The sequence below is a fragment of the Haplochromis burtoni genome, unplaced genomic scaffold, assembly GCF_018398535.1.
Source record: "Haplochromis burtoni strain Fernald_Lab_line unplaced genomic scaffold, NCSU_Asbu1 Contig_28, whole genome shotgun sequence".
Lineage (NCBI taxonomy): Eukaryota > Metazoa > Chordata > Actinopteri > Cichliformes > Cichlidae > Haplochromis > Haplochromis burtoni.
The window spans coordinates 2,878,135-2,897,444 of NW_024582389.1; the positions used below are offsets into that span (position 1 = coordinate 2,878,135).

The following is a 19,310-nucleotide window of genomic DNA, read 5'->3' on the forward strand; positions in this document are numbered from 1 at the left end:
GATCTCAATTTCAGTGAAAATAATCGTGATTATCATTTTTGCCATAATCGAGCAGCCCTACTATATGGTCATATGCAGCGCTTTGTTTTGGGCATTAAAACACTGATTTAAGTTTGTAGAACTGCTTGACTACAGAGGAGAAAATCTTGCACATTCGGTGGAAAAAAGTCGGTGGAAATTTTTTTATTTCATCCACATGGAATAGGGCTTTTTCTATTAATGTGTTAAAAGCAGTTATAGTCTTGTGAAACTGGGTTTCTATTATGAGATTAAATTAGTATGGGTAAAGTATTGTGTTAAAAGGATATCTGAACAAGCCTCTTGAATGAGAGGAGAAATGAATTTACAAACTCGTAGAAATCCAGTTGGCTTCTTTTTTTAAGCTTTTAAAAATAGACAAAAGCATATTTATTTTTTTATATTATGGTCTGTTGATTTATTATATTCAGGGGTTAAAGTGTGCTGGGATGGCATTCTAGCAGCTTTAATTAATGAGCAGTTTAAATCTGATAAGAAAATAATTGCACATTATTGAAAAATGAGTTAATTATCATGTGTTGGAGCCTTGGATTGCTTCCAGTGACAGAATGGAGATACTTGCACTGTATTGATTAATGTAATGTAATTAATGTAATCTTACGGCCAGCTTACACCATCATGGTGCAAATGCAAAGTTTTGATTGTGGTTATTACCAATGATCCCTCTAATTTTTCATGTGTCTGAGCGAACACACAAACTCCCTGAGCGGTCCCTTGGACCTCTGTGAGCAAAAGCAGACGTGTGCACTGCGGTCACGCCAGCATCGAATCCATCCAAGTCACATGGTTTATTAAAATAATCAAATTACAGCATTTACGTTTATGTTAGACTACTTTTAATTAACTGCTTTAGCCCACTTACAATGGAAATTAAAAAAGTCTTGTTCATGACCTGCGCAGTATGTTAACACTATTGGAAGTAAAAATAACTTGAGCGACTTGAAAGACAACTTTCTTTTTTTATTTTTATAAAGCTCTGACTTGTATTATGAGTCTGTGGTCTGGGAGAGAGTCTGTAACTCTGTCTGCAAAATACAATATATAATGACCAATGTTGGGCAATTAATTATATAGTTACTTCTTCAAAAAAGTTACTCAGTTAGTTTTTTGCAGCTGTTTCCCTAAAAATGCAGCCAAGGCGTTTAAAAAAAACAAAAAAAACAAAAACATTTCAAACTATTTACAGAACAATCAGCTGTTCTGCATCAAATCTGATGCCACACAAATTATTTGTGCCACTCCAAAAATAATTTCTGTCCACTATGAGATGAAGGAGAACAACAGCCTGATACCAGCAGGCCTGACAGCAGGAGATGTATCACTGCTGTAACACTTGTAACATTCAGCAGTCGCCTCATTGTTCTGACACACAACAAAACTATTGACTACACTACACACTAACTACACAAGACAACACACTAACTTTAAACTACAAACATGCTAAAGGTCGAAAATCTCTCACATCTCAGAACACCACCGTCACTCCTAAAACTTCCCCCTTTCTAAACAACTAAATGCCATGTTGCCATATCATTTTTTGATTGGTCGACATGGTACATTTTTCCACCAATAGGAAAGGCTGGTGAGGGGGTGTTTTTGCTCACAGGCTTTCGAGCGTTTTCCTTATAAAACGCTGTTTTTACCGTTTCTTCCCGCAGTAAATATAAACAATGACAGTATTCAGGAAGAAAACCAAACATTGCAGATATTTTTATCATAACTCTGGTTTTACGTGGCCGATCAACACAATTTAAAAACTGGTATAAAGTCCACATTTTTCCCGTCAGTTGTTCCGTCTGTCCTGCTCACATCTCCAATGGTTGTACACGTTGTCATTAACGTGGCTTCACTCCACATCAGCCACGCCGCTTTGCTAAAACACCGGTGTCGGCACATAAGGACGCTGTCATAGCCTGTCAAAGACTTTGATTAGCTGCATATATTTGAATGTGAATCACATTATTGGCTGGACTATAGGATAAGGTGGCATCGTTCTAATCCCATATGGGACCAGCCAGTCACTTACTGACTAACACTGCAAAACAGAATTGTTAAAGTTTTTATTTTAATTTTAATTCTGGTTAGATTTTTTTTTGTGCGCAACGCAGATTTTCTGTGCGCAGAGACCGTGCCAGCAGTGCGCGGGCAGTTTAGAGGGAACATTGGTTATTACCGTATAGCCCAGGGGTGGTCAACTCCAGGCCTCTAGACCCGGTGTTCTGCAGGTTTTAAACATGTCCTTGATCCATCACAGCTGATTTAAATGGCTAAATTACCTCCTCAACATTTCTTGCAGTTCTCCAGATGCCTGGTAATGAACTACTCATTTGATTCAGGTGTGTTGACCAAGGGTGATGTCTAAAACCTGCAGGACACCGGCCCTCGAGGCCTGGAGTTGGCCACCCCTGATTTAGCCAGAGATAGAGAAGGGGAGCAAGCTCAACCGGAGTAATGTTTTTGTTTTTTAAAAAACTTTCTCAAAAATCTCAAATTTAACAAATAAGAACAGATGTACAAATTAGGGTAGCCGAGACGTCTTGTGACAAACAGTTTCCATACAAAATGTAAGAAGGCGGAAACACTAGAGCAGCGGTCCCCAACCTTTTTTGCGCCACAGACCGGTTTATGTCCAACAATATTTTCAGGGACCAGCCTTTAGGGTGTCACGAATAAATACAACAAAATAAAACCAGTACCAAAAAAAGAAGATTTATTCATAACACACAGGAAAAGACCCAGGGAAACTAAGTTAACAATAAAAAAATAAAAAAAAGATAAAAACTGATTCAAAACCATAAATTTCCCACCCGAGCTTCAACTCTTGTGGCCCAGTACCAAACGACTCCGGTCTGTGGCCCGGGGGTTGGGGACTGCTGCACTAGACATCAGATTTTGGAGCTATATGTGTGCTTTTGTAAAATCTCTTGCAAAATCCTGTAATATACTGTACTTGTGTTATTCAAATGCGTGTGTGCGAAAATGCCACGCTGTTTAAACTGGTTAGTTTACAGTATTTTGGTGAGATTTTCAGTGATGGACTATGCTGGATTGGTGCACAGCAGGCAGTGTTGCTCATGGTCAGTGGTGATGATTTAATTCACTCACCAAATTCTGCATTTTAACCTTACGTTATATTGCCAGTGAGTTGAAAATCAGCCATATAACTTGTGAAAAATCTGCTTAGATCTTGTCAGCTAAATCAGCACACGTCACCTGATCACAGCCTGTATGTGAAGAAGAATCTGAATGTACAGGCTCACAAAACAAGCTGTTACGTGATGTATTTTGTAAGTAATTGTTTTCCCCACGCTACACTGCTACACCTGATCTTAAAGCTTCCCCACCTGTCACATCCCACTTTAATCCCTGATTATAGAAGACAGAGTTATTAGGAGTGGACTGCAGCTTAATTTTCCCAGCCTTTATTTTGACCACGTGATACAGAGCAGACACGAAGAGCACAAGACGGAAGAAAAAGCAGCAAATTGTCCAGGGTGGACTGAAACTCAGGGGCCTGAAGCTTATGTGTTCCTTGCTCAAACATGTGTGTTAATTGATGTGAGTGCTAACACCTGTGTTTATCTAAATCAAATAGGCTGCAGTAAAAAAATAAAAAGCAGCAATTAATGCATGTTCACCACACAGAAAGGTGCCACAGATACAAAAAATATACCCCAATAAATACAAATAACAAATACCACAAGTTGGTCACAAACAGAAGTTTCTCACATATTATAAAGGTGTAATGCTTATAGCACAGTAAAGTTTAAGTTACTCTGCTATCAGAGACATATTTGTTCCATGTAACACAGATCCAGCTAATCTGTTGCCAATTCATTTCTTATAAAGTTACAGTCAAAGCCTGATGATGTCACGGTACCCGGGTCTAGATCCCAGGGTTTTGAGTTTTTGGGATGTTTTCTCTAGTTTTGCACTTTTTGTGATATGGCTCTGCATTCTGGATTGTTGATGTTTAGCTTTCTGCTGTTTCCTAGTGTTTAGATGTCTTGTTTGTTTTCCTTCTCCTTGATGCAAGTTTCTCTGCCTTTACTATCTCTGCCTCTGTTCTAAAGATCTTTAAGTTCATTATGTGCTTTGTAGGTTTGTGACTTCCTTCCGGTTTTCAGATGGGATTTATGCTTGAGCTCCTTAAGCTTCTTTTTATGATATCAGTTTTTCTTTCCTTGTGCAGTAGTTCCTCTACTGCTTTAGTTGATGATGTCTTTCTTTTCTGTTCCTTCTTTTTTGTGTTTGCTGGCTTTCTGTGTCTGTGTCAAGTTCTTGTGTTTGAGTCCTGGTCTCAGTTTTAGTTATTTACAGTTTTATTTTGATAGTCCTTTATTTAGTTCTACTTCCCTTGTCTCACCATCTGTGATTAGTTTCAGCTGTCCTCTCACTGTCTTGTCCTCTGTTAAATACTCTCTCATGGTTGTGTTTTCTTGTTCTGGAAGAGTCCTACTTTTTGGATTATTTTCTCCTGTCCTGCTACTGGTTGCGTTTTGTGAAAGAACCCATCATTAAAGTTACTTTTTTTTTTAGTTTTCTTCTACATTCTGCATTCGGGACCACATCCTGTCTGCCACACAGCCGCCCTTCACAGATGATAAGTTATATATTAACAATTAAAAGAAAAGGAGTTCAGGGTGTTTCATATAGTATTTCTAAATGTGACAAATAGGTAAATGTAACTGCATTTGGCTCTTGTACCATTGCACTGTGTCTTAGCATGCTTATACTAAATTATGTCGAGCACTGCTTGACTAAGTGCTGCCTCACAGAGCTCCTTTTCTCCACAAATAAAGGAAATAACATAATAGAGCCTTTTCTTGATAAAGTGGGAGCACATTTAGATAGTTACTGTGTGTCTGCTTTTAAAAGCTTGCAAATGATCCGGGACAATAATAAACCCATTACTATTATGGCGGTGAAGGAAGGAAGTTTTCATTAGCACAGAGAACCACATAATGTCAAGATTTTTTTTTTTTTATAGCTTCATTGTCCCCACCAACGTTTGACTCATATCATTATCTACATGTACTACAAAATGTCATAATTACTGTGAGTGGTATAAGAATGTCAGATGTATACTGAATATCAATATTTTTCCTATCTAAATGCTAATTGCTTGATACTTGAACCAGGCTTATAGGATTACTTAGTCATACTGAGCCCGGTGTCTCAGAGTTCTGCCTTGTTATCTCCAGGTTCATACTGGTTTTCAGTAGTAGTTGATTAACTACATAAACCTTTTGTGTAAACAATTTGTTATATCAATCATGTATTGATTTCTTTTTGTGCTGAATAAGGAATCTGTGGGATTAATGTTGGAGCCCCGTGTGTTCAAACTATGTACCAGGTTATGTGTCCAGATATGTGGGTTATATAAAACAGAAAGTATGATGAGTTTAGTTTGTAATTTCTGCTGTGGAAAGTTTGAGAATTATATTTAATTTTATTAATTTAATTTCCTTTAATTCAATTTATTTTGAATTATCCCAAGTGTGAGGACTGTGCAGTTGTTATAGTATATTACATGAAGACAGGCAGTCATTATCACAAGCACAGACAAACGTTTTCCATCCACAGATGTAGTGAAAAAGACGGCTCTGCTCACACCAGTCGGTCTATAGCTGCCCCTAAAGAGTAGAAACAAAGTGCAGTGTGGTACTTTGGGCATCTGTGATTGGAGGACAAACGATATTAATTAACTGTACTTCAGTTTTAAGGTGCACAGAATTAACATTATATGGTGGTTTTGTTTTCTTAAAAATACACCCACTGACTACTAAGAGACTGGCCTTAGCTCACTGCTATTCCATACTGAATGATCAATATCAGTTACTATGACAACACTGCGTAAATAAAATAATAAATCAGTTATTCTGTGTAATAGGAATGGAAAGATCATTCTTAATAGCCAGAGCCCCCTAGCTGTTGAGGAAGACATTGCAAGCAAAGTTAAAAATCTAACTCCATGAAGATTAATCTTCTCCCCCCTTCCACAATTTTAGCTTATACTTCAATAATTTACCCTATTTCCAAAAAGACGCTGCAGTATAAACGGAAGAAAGATATGTCTATATCTTGGTGATGTAGACATATATGTCATATAAGTCTATATATTTCACCGGTGTGAAAAGTTATTAGGGGTGGATGATCTAGTCTTAAGATTATATTTGGCCATTTCCATTCTTCTTTTTCAGTAAGCTACTGTCACTGATGACAGATTAGCTAATTAAAAGTATGTTGGCATGATTATCGTGCAGCATATCCAGTGACACAACAAGTGAAAGTAAAACATAACTGTTTAAAACTGGTTTAACAAAAGTAACTTAATCTTACAACTCTATCTGGGCTGTGGTGTCTTGGGTTAATCTTTTTAACGATGTAACTGCATCAGTAGTTATGGAGTTTATCTAGTGAGTGCTCCTGCAAAGCTCAGTGGAGTCATTTGTTTACTTTTGGGTCACACATCAGCATCTGCTGCTCTGTCCTCCTCATCTTTGTAGCCTGGTTGTACCTGTGATTTTATTTTATTTTTTTTTCTCCTCAAGTGGTGAATCAAATTTCTTCTTTCCATCTGTAGCACATAAGCCTTGTGGTTTGTTGGAGGAGGTTGAAGTGGCTCCCTATTTACTAAATCGTCATTGGAGGCTGATATGTAGCTCTTATCATGTAAAAAATTACGCAGGTATTCTAGAGTACTGTGTGATGGTCCATAACCTTGATGGTAATCAAGCATTTTTAATAAAGTAGAGAGGGGAGAAACAAGATGAAGTAATATTAGACTGGGTGTGGAGCAGCCAGCTCTGGCAGTCTTTTGCTGTAAGAAGAGCGATCAGTAACATGAAGCAAAGTAATGACATGTAGACTACTCATTACTTTCTTGTGTATTCTTACTGTTAGATTATATTAAATTAATAGATGGAAGATCAATTATGAAAGACCAGATGAGGTATGATTGACTCTGCGTCTATCTCTGATGGTTCACCACTCTGGGCTGCAGGGATGTGCTCTCCTGCGCATGTACCAGTGAAAGTAAAAGAAATATTGCAAAAAAGTTTTTATTTATTTATTTATTGATACTTTTTGGAATTTAAAATTTAAAAAAAGGTACACTTTGATATACTCTGTGTATATTACAAGTAAAGTCTTCACATTTCCTTTTGAAGTTTGATGATTGTGGTTTATAGTTGATGAAAATCTGAAATACCTCAAATTATTAGAATATTTTATAAGAGCAATCAACAAAGGATTTACAACGCACAAATATCCAACTTCTGAAAGATACAATCATTTATATACTCAGTATTTGGGGTTCCTTTACTATGAATTACTGCCTCAGCGTGGCATGGCATAGTTATGTTCATCTTGTGGCACTGCTGAGGTGTTACTGAAGCCCAGGTTGCTGTGTTGTTTCTCATTTTCCTCTTGACCCCATGGAGTGTGGGCTCAGGTCAGCTGAGTTGAAGGGCCTAACAAGCACAGTAGTTTCCACTGTGTGAGCCGATGTTAAGTCCTGCTGCTAAAGGAAATCTGTATCTCCATAAAGAAGGTGGTGTTGTCACCTATGTTGCATTCACCTTTTCCACCACTCTTCTAGTCAACTTTCCATTCTTATGCTTACCGGCAGCCCTCCGTGAACAGCAACCCTTTTCAGCAATGATCTTCTGTGGCTTATCCAGTTATCATCAAGACAGCTGTTAAGTGGACAGTTTCAGTGATACACAGTTTAATGTACCTTTTTTGAGTTTTATTTTAAAAAAAGAGAGCTTTTTGTGTGATGAAGACTTCAAAAACAAATACTTTCCTGTAAAACTGAATCAAAAGACTGGCCCAATACCATCAGATATCATAATTTCATAACTGATGCATCCCTAACAGGTACATGGGTCAGACATGTGGCAGAGCAGGAGCTGAACACAAGACTCACATGTAAACATCATCACAAAGCTTGCAGGGAGGAGGTCAAACCTGGGGCTTTGTTGGGTGAAGGACTGATGGAGGAATTTGCAGCAATTTAAAACGGTTAAAACTGTAGTTTTTAAACTTTTTTATTTTGTTTGTCACCATTTTTCCCCCAGCAGAGTGGACATTTTAACCTTTTTAAATGGAATATAGGTCTTTATGTATTATTTGCATGTATCCAGTTATTTAAAAAAAGACCATAAGACAACCTTTTGCAGGCTTGTCAACTGGCAGGTAGAGCAATAAAATCTGCCCTTACAAGCATTTCTCGTGAATGATACATGTAAGGCCGTGTTTTGTTTGCTACAGCGCCTTGATAAGAGCAGTGGTGCCTGTTTGTGTCTACTGAAACTTCTAGAGCAGCGGAAGAACAACACCTCAGTTCAATAATGCATTTTTTTTTCTTTAAGGGATTTGAGTGTAATGTATTCAGTAGCTGTGTGGAGGAAAAGTCATTCTAAGAATATTAAATGAAAAGAATCCTAAAGATGGATCATTTATTATTCAGTGTCATCTCACACGGAGACCGAAAGCTCAAGGAAGACAAAGTCTGAGTGTGTCAGGGACGAACAGCTCCTTAGAAGGATGTCTGAATAATATAACCTACACGAGATCATTATTAGTGCGAGACGATAAGCTTTTTGAGATATAATGAGAAAGATGAGCTCCGATTTTCTGGACTCTTAGAAAACTTATAATAGTGGGTTATTTTAAAGAATTAAAGGGCAATAAAAGGCTATCTACCTTTTTTTTTTTTTTTTAACTTTACAACTATAAGAAGAAAAATATTTTGGGTTTGTTTCTGTATTAATATAATTATAACACGTTTTAGAGAAATTCAGCAAGACAGCAATAATTATCAATATTAATTTATCTGTATTATTTTGATTAACCGTTTTTCTTTATTATTTCCTCAATCCTTACTTAGGCGTTACATGCAAAAATACTCAAGGTGACAACTTTAAATGTATTATTTTCTTAAGCCCCAAACTAAAATATATTTTCTTTATTGTCATGAATAATAAATAAATTCACTAAATAACTGAAAAGCTGGAAGCAGACAGTTTGACCCCGGGATTAATCAATAACCAAAACATGCACCATTTAAGTTTTTTTTGACTTCGGCTACATTCACACTGCAGGCGAAAGCGCATCAAATCCAACTTTTTTGACCCTATGCGACCCATATCCGATCATGGTATGACAGTGTGATTTCTGACAGAAATCTGCAACTATCCTTTGAAGCACCGCTCCTCTCTAAACAGCAATAAGGATCATTATTAGGCCAAATGTAAATAACAAAATAACTTTATAACTTAAAGCAAAATTGGGAAAACTTAAAGTCCGAAACGAGTCTTTATATTAAGGGCCATCAGTCAAACAATACTGTTTGCTCTGGGTCTAAACAGAACGCGTTGTGTGTGACGTCTTCTTTTGCACATGTGGGCCGCTTTGAGGGTTCACACTAGAGCGCGTTTGCTGTCACATTTTATTTGGAGTGTGAACGAGCAGACAAAGAAATCGGATTTGATCAAAAAATCAGAATTGAGCATCAAGACCTGCAGTGTGAACATAGCCTAAGTAATCAGTGACTGTTTTAGGATGAGAAACACTCAACAGTGCAATTTAGATTGTCACCACTAGAGGGCAGGATTGCTTATCTCAACACTTTTCTTTTGTGTGAGTTTTTTGTAATACTTTTGTCCTGTAGTAAACAGAATTTAAATACCCGGTTTAGATGTGAGCTTTCAGACACATTACTCTGCACCTAAGGTAAATATTACGAAAAACCTCTTATTGACTGGGTGTTATTTTGAACCACAGTTATTTTAGTTTTTAAATGGCATAAATAATAATAATAATGGTTATTTTAAACGCATCGAGCAACCGACGGTGATTCTCCCTTTTCAAAATATTTCAAAATATTGTGTAGTTCTTCTCTGCGTCATCACTAATGTTGGGCTGGTAGAAGATCCCGCACTCCATTAAGCGCACCACAACAATCCTATTTCCACTCGTGTCATTGCAGTTAAAACAATCTCCTGCTCAAAGTTATTGATGCCAGCATTTTGTGACCACTAATGCAGATAAAGTTTCAATATTTATCTTTCAGTCAGATAATCATACTGGTTCTCCAAATGTTCAGGAGAAGCATGATAAATGTAGTTTCCATGTGAGAGAGTTAAAACAACTTTGATGGGAACGGTGTTTGAACAGGGCAAGTAAATTCTGGCACCACCAACGGCACTTTCCTGTATTTCTTTTTCAGAGAGGTACATGAAACTCAGCCTAATCAAGGCTGCTGTGCACAAAGGGGGTATTTGTTTAATCATTTTGGCTCTGACAGAGGTATGCGCAGACAGGCTGAACTCACAGCAATCACTTGTGCAGTGTCAGTGTACATGGACGTCTGTCTTCATTCCCAGGGAGTCAAATACTGACATTTTGTCAAACCTGCTGGCGTCACGCAGATACACACAAGGTGTTCTTTGACATTTGTGCCTTGAGTCACTGATCGCAGCAGGAGTATGTTCAGTCTTGCTACAAACTTGCTACATGTATATGTGATGATTCAGGACCCCTTGATGTGATGTTTGAATGCAGTGGATATGCTTGAGGGTAATTCTTTTAACACGAAAATCTGCACTTTAAACCAAATCCTGATCTTTTTGTAAACCTTTACAGGCAGTTGTGGTGCTTAAACTTAAGCAAACAGAGAGTGAAAACAAAGCACAATTAAGTGCTCCCAAGTGGCACGCGATCTGTGACCTTCTGGTTGACATTCTTGTAATTTAGGCAGCCGCTGCCGCTAAATCTTCCTCGTGTATACTTTGTCACTCTTCCAAACAAGCCTGTTTGCTTTCAGTGTCAAATAATGCCACAGCCCAGAAGCCAAAGGGAACACCTTGTGCACATCTTTGAGAGTCCAGTGACCGTTTTGACACCCTGGGAATGATAAGCCAGGAGGTTTTTCATGTCCAGTGAAAGTCACCACATGTGTGTGAATGGAAGAGCTTCTCGTGCAGAGCTCTCTGATGAATCATACGACTGGAGAGGCACTATGAGCTCTTGTTAGTCTTCATATGTGTTAAGATTATTGAGTCTTATAGGTTGCAGGATTTAGTGTATAATTTGGTGTTGTGCAATACATGCAACAATCCACAAAAATACATTAGAAGTTAGCACTACAGCACAGTTCCTAGCCCTGTGCTGTAGTGCTAACTTCTAATGTTAACATGAACATGCAGTGACAATGCTAACATGCTGATTTTATGGCATAAAATTCACCGTCATAACCTCAAAGTTAAGGTGAGCTTGAAGAAATATTTTTAGAGTTGAGAGTATAGATGACAACAAACTAAAATTGTCAGTCAAATAACCCTGCATGTGTCTTTCTGGGTCTAGTTCAACAGCACTGTAAGCAAAGTAGTAGGTTGAATTTGTGGATTTATGGTGGGGATATGATGGGGAATTCCCTAAAATATTTGTTTGGATAATCCACCAACTCATTCACTGGCTGTTTGCATACAAAGTCGTGTTTCATGGTGTGGTGTGTTTCATCTCTCAGGGCTTTTATTCAGCAGTCATGGCTGAGAGGTATCTGAAGATTGCAATTGGGATCACTAAAGATGTCATATTCTTTTTGAAATCATCCCTTTTCATTGCTTGATCTAGTCTCATGGTTCTTCCCAGAGATGTAATGAAGCTTTGGATACAGCTAGCTGTATACAGAGCCTGTCACTTTGTCACTTTTTAAACTGGCATTTAAAGCCGAGCTAACAAATCTGTTAAATTTATATTTCTGTTGCTTTGATGGTTATTTTGAGATGTTGGTTAACCCACCTCTGTACTGTAATTGCTTCTGTTTACAAACTGTGTCTCAAAGAGGTTCAAGTTTTGCAAAGTTCACATGGAAATTAAAATTTTGGATCATGCTGCTTGTATTGAAGTATTTTATTTTTTAAGGGTTGTATTTTTTCTGCTTTCCAGAAGATGATTCGGAGAGCCCCTCTAGCAAGATATTGCAGCAGGTGGATAACATACGCTCATATGCCGTTAGGCCAAACTCACTGAGGGTGCAGAATCCAAGATGGTGCATTCGTGTGGCAAAAGAGTTAATTGAGAGACAGGCGAGTAACATCAACAACTGCTATAGCAGCAACCTGGCCAGCATGCAGGTAGGGGAACATGAGCTGGCTGTTTGACTGTGACTGAACTTCTTTGAAGGTGTATATGTTCGGTCCCAATTATTGTAATTTCCAACCAACTGCACTTGCAGCTTGCCATTACATGCCTTACTGGCTCTCACTAGCCTCAGTGAAAACAATATAGGACTTGAAGTAATGAATCTGCGGAGTGTGGGAAGTGAACGTGGAAAGTTTGAGAGCATCACACCGCTGCAGTTGTCAGATTTCTGATGTCACTGATCCAAGATCTTATTTCACCTTCCCTGGATGACTGTTTGATCAAGCGATGGGGCAGGCGCCACTTTAGAGTTGAGATATCTGCCCTCCAGCCATTCTTTTCGAAGCAGTTATTTGCAGCATTTCCCTCACCTCAAAAGTCAAACATTAACCTGTCAGACACAACTTGGAAAGTGCAGTTTCATAGTGATCAGCAGCGTAACGTATCTAGTGACCACCCGAGGCTCTGACAGCACACTGTCAGCGAAGTGTCCACTGTTACTGTACACTACCAGCCCTAAAACAGGAAAGAAACCAAAGCAGGAACTTGATACCTGTTGACACAGTGTTTAAATGACAGTATTCCATAAACACAGAGGTGGTGGGCCGCCTCTAGGGATTTGTAGGGGCCTGCTGCTCCTGTGTACAATTTAAATAGCATGTAGATGATTAGAAGGATCAAATGGCCAAGGGATAAAACCACAAAGGGGAGCTGTGCGCCGTGTGAAAACACGAAGGTGCCTATAATAATTACTTACGACTTGTTGACTCACTAAAATTACTGTGAAATTGGTCATACTGTTGAGGAAAGCTGCGTTCAGACAGACAGTAATTGCATTTCCTGTTAGTCTCAGGCTTCGTGTCTCTTTCTCGCTGTGTGTGACTGAACACCTCTTTCAGCTGGCCCTGATCAGAGCGTAGACTCAACTGACTGTAACAGAGAGAGTCAAAAGAGATCAGGCAATACGGTGCATATTACACTCAAGCCACAATTTGAGTGAAAACCTGTTTTTCATCAGGTTTTTATCATTACCATGAAAATAGCTTCACTCAGACCCCACAAACTGACCAGAGGTTTAACTGAACTTAACAGGATTTTCTGATGCCATTGATTGTTAGGCGAGCGTTCACCTCAAAGCCCAGCTTAGAGCCCGTTAGTCGTGTGTGCACGTATGGCACATATAAAAAGCCCCTGCTGATGGGAAAGGCACTTCCACAAAATAGTAGTAAACGGTTGACTGCATTTGGGCCTCCTTATGGAACTGAGCTGAGAGAACAAGCTCACTCCTCCGTGTCCTGTCTGATAAAAGCAGGGTTTGGACGTTTGCCATCTCTGGGGGCTTGGCAGGATGCAGTGACTCGCTGAGGTTTGAAACCCCATTAAAAATTGTCACTTTATTTTAAGCAGCTGCCACACTAGCGAGTCCCACATCCTTCTGGAAAACGAATCAGAAGCCCAGAGCTGGCTGGGGATTGGCTCGGCTCAGACCATCGCATTCATAGTGTGCTGATCTGAGCTGTTAAAGTTTGTTTCCCCTAGATGACTTTAGGGTAATGAAGGCTTTTAATTTTCCTGTCAGTTGAATTAAAGACGCCTGTCCGGCATGTTGTGTCTTGAGACGCTGGGAATATTATTTATGAAACTTTCTCTGCATATCTGAGCAAACCATTATGATTGTGTGTGGGCCAACCCATAATCCCAACTAGATTTAGTGAAGTTGCTACAGCAAGACACTTTATAGCACAAACTGCCAATTCTCAAGGTTACCCTAAGTGTGAATTGAAGGTCCGTGGATGGTCCCACTTCCTCAGTTGGGAGGTTGTTCTTCCGACTTCACTGCATTCATGTCCTTTTAATTCGGAACGTGGGAAAGATTGATGCTGAAAAGATGATGTGTTGTTTTATAGCTCAGAGGATTTAAATGACACATTGATAGCTGTTTCCAGGACATACAAAATGAATATTGCTTTGACTGGCTTGTTACCAGATTACTGCCGGTAAAAAACTTATCTAAGTAATCTAGTGTGTCCACTCAGCAGAGACGGCAAAAAATGTTTAAAATGTTAGCAAAAATCTGAAAGAAGCAAATTTCCAGCATGAATCAAAAGTGTATTACTCTGACATGTTTCTTTTCTGTGCTACTATTCTGTTTATGTTGCATACCGAATATCCTGCAAGTTATGTACAAAACTTTTTGCCAGCTTTCCAAATTGGTGTTCCAACTTGAGAAGGGTTCATATGAATTTTCCAGTGAGGAACTCCATTTTTCCAATGATTCCAGTGCCATAAATTACAGCTGGGCAATGGAAAAAAAAAAAAAGTCTTAATCACAACTATTTTTTTCAGTCAATACTGATCTATATCACAGTATAAATTAAGTCACTATTTCTGTTAGGAGTAAAAAAGAACCTTTAAGCTTAAGTGAGATGAGAAAGTTAATTTTAGTTTCAATATGAATTGCTTTCTGTGAGATGTTAAACATAATAAATGTACTAACTGTATTCATAATAACTAACATGGGCATTTATAATAAACTAAAATAATAATTATGACTTGGCAGCAGCTTCAAGTGTTACACAAGAACACAAACGAACTGGAAAACTAAGTTCTTTGATCAGTTCCAGAGGAAATAAAGTAGCGATCAACACTGAAGAAAATCTCATACTGTGACTACGGCTTCCGAGGAAAACCATCTGATTGTTTAGTTTGTAAGTGCTGCATTAAGTTTACCAGCCTGTGGCTTAGTTAGAGTTTCAGCTGATAGCGTACAGTCTTCTAACTAAGAACAACAAAGACCGAATTGAGTTGGGCTTAAATTTAAAGCAGTGAACTGAAAAACACTAAAACATTCGATTTACTTCATGGAAGCTGCAGAGAGTAAATTAGCTAAATTTTCTAATTAGCTCCCTCAGTATGCATACCAGTCCCCCAGTTTCCTTACAGACTGACTCTTGTGCTTTCGTGCACAGTTCTCCAGTTCACAGACCTTGTGCTCTTGTTTTGATGATTTGGTGATGGTGATTTTTTTCCCCCACCATGTACAGTTTTTGGAACCCATCTGCCAGTGATGCCACTGTCAGAGAAACTGACCTTTTACATCTTGTCTTATACATTTCCCAAAATTGAACTCTGAGTCATAGGGAGGTGGCGAGAAAAATGCTGCCCCGTCGCAGGTCTCAGCACTCCGGCCCATTTCTAGAAACAATGTCAATGCACAAGTGAATACAAATGTGCAACGGCAAGTAAAAAAAAAAAAAAGAGAGAGTAAATTAGCTGTCCCTGAGTGTCACCTTTTAATTGAAAGACTTGTTTAGTTTAGCTTTTTGGCTCAAAACAAAACATGGCTGTAGATGTGGGGATGAAGCTCAAGCTGCTGTTGAACTGTTCCTACTAACAATTCTTCCAGTTTCAAATACAGTTCCCATAGGCACATGAAACAGTTACAATTTAACATTGCACGTATTTGTGTAGTACTATCTGCCTACTAACAAAATGTGTTGTGTGGTGCCTCAGACAAAACAGCAGGGTTGTGTTTTTTTTTCCTCACTTCCAGCATGAATAGAAAGAAATGCATACATAACTACATATAAACTTTTCACTCTGTGCAATCCTGTGAAAAATCATGTAGAAGCCCACAGTTCAGTAGCTTTGTAGAGCCATCTCTATCAGCACGTTTTCTTTTCATAAAGTCAAAATAACATTTTGAGAAAAAGTGGAAATGTGGAGATTAAAACTAGAACATCTGCCACAGCTGCTTTACGCTAAACAAAGTACCTTGTGTAGGTGAGTTACTGAAATCATACTTGAGAATCAGTTTTAGTCATATGGAAAATATTTATCTTTTAGGAGATAAAAGGTTAAAATGTAAAAAAGTATAAGATTTATCTGAAAGTACGTCCATCCAAGATTGTGAGCATTATTTTATGCACAGCTCTCTTTACGTCCCATCACGGTGTTTCTGTCAGGTCGCTGGACTTTGACTGCATTGATTCTTTTCTTTTTCTGCCATTCTGTGGGAGATTTGCAGCTGTCCACCCCTGGGAGGATTGTGTCATTGTTTTTAACACACCCATGAATGCTCCAGACTAGCAAATTGCCAAAACATCTGCTTTTATAGATGTGCTCACACTTGCTGATAAACCAGCGGCAACAGCAACAGCTGGTAAACGTACCCTTCTTAAATCCTATGAGAGCAAAGAGAGTGCACTTAATTTTCCACATGACACTACCTTCAGTATTAAGTTGTGTATTTGCCTGATCCATTATTCCATTTTTCACTTCTTTTTTTAATGATATTAAATATATTATTTTACATTTACAAAAACGATTAATAAGAACAGGCTAATAAGATACATAGGCAAGCTAGAAACAATACACTGTGCATAGGCCCTGCGGGGTCTCAGTTTGGGGGATTAACTGGCTAAAAACCTCAAATATTCAGGACAGTTTTTTCACGATTTTATTCTGAAATTTATATATTTCAAATATAATTTTAAATATCTATCTTCTCATGAAAAAACATACATGTAAGAGCGAAAGAGTTAAAGATCGTGTGCACATTTATATGACTGCATATTGGCCATCTGTTAAAAGTTGTCCCTAAAAAAACAAACCAATTATGTGATTGTGCTTGACATAAAATCTTGATGACACGTCTTTATTGAAAATGAGGCAATAAAATGAAATTACCTTAGTCTTCCACACTTGCTACTGAATGCTTCTTTTTACCTATTACTGGCTGGCTGTTCTCCATCTTTGTCTCTGTCTGGTTCTGTTTTACACCCTTACACCCACAAATACACACCATCCTCATGTATGTAGAAAGTTTTTTTTCTTGCGTGCTGGACATCAAGCTGGCAATTTAGTCCTTATAGCATGCAGATGGTTGGTGTCACTCCAAGGTAAACCTCAGCCCTGCCAGACAGAGTGCACACTACCTACCAGCAGCCTCCGCTCTATCATGGTCTAGTAACATCCACCAACCCTGCGCTTCACAGTGGGCGTCTGCCTAGCAAATCCATATACACAGTCTAGTTCCTGTTGTGGTTCTGTCCTCAAACGCTTAGAGATGAGTATAAACAAGCCAAGAAACCCAGCTGTTTATTGTTACAGGTATATGCAGTCAAGGGCTAGTGATGGGGCGAAAACACGACTGTTTATTTTATATCCATTTCTGAAGTGTGCCTGGAGACACACGGAACAGGATGAATAACACATTAAGGAGTAAAGAAAAAGACAAAAAGCAAAATAATCAACGCAGGATCACGGTGCGTGAATTTTGCTCGAAGTTTGCAGCAGCAGCACAAAAAGTCAGTAGAAACATGTCTCCATAAAGCTTTATAAAAAAAACATTTTACAACTGGAAGAAATGAGGGAAAGAAGGGTGAAACGTTTTGTTTTTGTCTATGAAAGTTAAAATGTTTGGCTAGGCTTGGTGCCAGAGTGGAGGACAGCATGCTGTAGTTCCCCTGTTCTGGTGGGCTGTGAGGCAGAGGTCAGCTAAGTCTGCTGAAATCAAATCCAGTGTTTCCCACCCGCAATAACAATGTGGCAGAATGGCCCGAGGCTAATGACACGATTATGTTGTTGTGTTCTGGGATATTCTAACGAGAAGCCCGAGTCCTGCCCATGCTGTCTCTTTGGATTACATAGACATGCAAAGCCTGTCTAAGCAAAAGCCAGGTGCCTGATCCTATCGCCTTTTGTAGAAAGAGCTGAATTAGCCAAACCTTGGTTAAAGTTAGTCTGTGCTCTTAATGAGCTCTTATCCTCTTTCATGCTTGAAACCTGTTCAACATCTCTGTCAAATGGCCCTGCAGTATCCACACCTGATGACAAAAACAGATAGAGGGAAAAGGAAAACACCTTTTTAAATGAAATTGTTCCACTGTAATCCTAATGTACGAGTCCCTCGATCAGGCTCAGATAAAGTCAAAGAAAGCTCTTTAAACTCAGTTCAGTATGAAACTTTACTGCTTGGTTTGCTCGGGTCCAAACAGGATATATACGTTAACGGGACCTATACAAGCTATTTGAAAGGCTACACTGTTACAAAATCCTGCTTAATCAGAATGAGCCATGGTTTTTAGATGGTATTTAGATACATAATGCTAACAAATGAGGCTTTGCTGTTACAGTAACAAGCTCTTATTGTTATTCCAGAAACCAAGTCTGTCTCTTTCTTGTGTTTGGAGAAGCTTAGACAGTTTCCTGAAGCATGGAGTATTCATGTTTTGGTATGCACATTTCCTTCTTAGTGTGTAATTGGGCGATTATTGCCATGAAGCATCGGTGTGCAAAGTTCACGAATTCAGGATTTAACAAGGCAGCTGTTTGCATCTTTAATATGCTGGATAGGACTTTATTTAATTTGAACTTCAAGTGCCAGTGTTACAATAAGAGAATTGCCGGCGACTCCTATCACTGATCAGATTTAGTCTATCTTAAACCACTTACGATGTTAACACGGGCACGTAACCATTTTTCTAGATTAGATCTCCACTCAGCGGTCTGCTCGCTATTTGTTCTTTTTTTTTCTCCACTTTTCACCCACCACCTCACACACCTCTCAGCTCTACATCAAGGAATGCATTTTTTCAGTCACGCCTCTGTGCTCCTGACAGGTAGCGACTGCATGAGAGGACAGTTTGTCCCGCAGAGCTGCAGGGGCCCATGTTTGGCTTGGATGCCAATGAATAACATTGTATGGAGAGAGGAAATTAAAAATGCAGGGTTGTAATTTACTGGAGAGTGGAACTGATTTAAAAGCTCTTTTTTTTTCTCCTTCTTGCCGCTTTGCTTGAAGTTTTCCAAATATGCCACAGCTGAGTGTGAACTGAGCTTCCTTGTACCGGCAATAGCGAGCCAGGCAAAGCTGCCAGCTCTCTGTACCTTACCCCCCCCCCCCTCTCCCCATTACTTCTTGGCGAAGACAGGACCATGCTAAGGTAGGCCTTCATCAAATCCAAATGCTAGACATGCCTAACTGATTTCACATCTCAAGTCAAACGCAGCCTTATGTTCTCAAAAGACATGCAAAAGTATTCCCCCCTGCAGGTTGACTTTTGTATGAGCTTCTCTTCTATATGAGCAACATTCTCTAGATTTTCCGAGCGAGC

The 19,310-nt window shown here is 38.9% G+C and overlaps 1 long non-coding RNA gene across 1 annotated transcript in view; it reads left to right on the forward strand.

Moving 5' to 3' along the window:
• LOC106633096 overlaps positions 1–19,310 on the forward strand; it is a 45,957-nt gene that overhangs the window by 3,799 nt on the left and 22,848 nt on the right. The window contains exon 2 of the long non-coding RNA XR_006054208.1: positions 11,998–12,185. This is a non-coding gene — a long non-coding RNA (uncharacterized LOC106633096). The remainder of the gene's footprint in view (positions 1–11,997; positions 12,186–19,310) is intronic.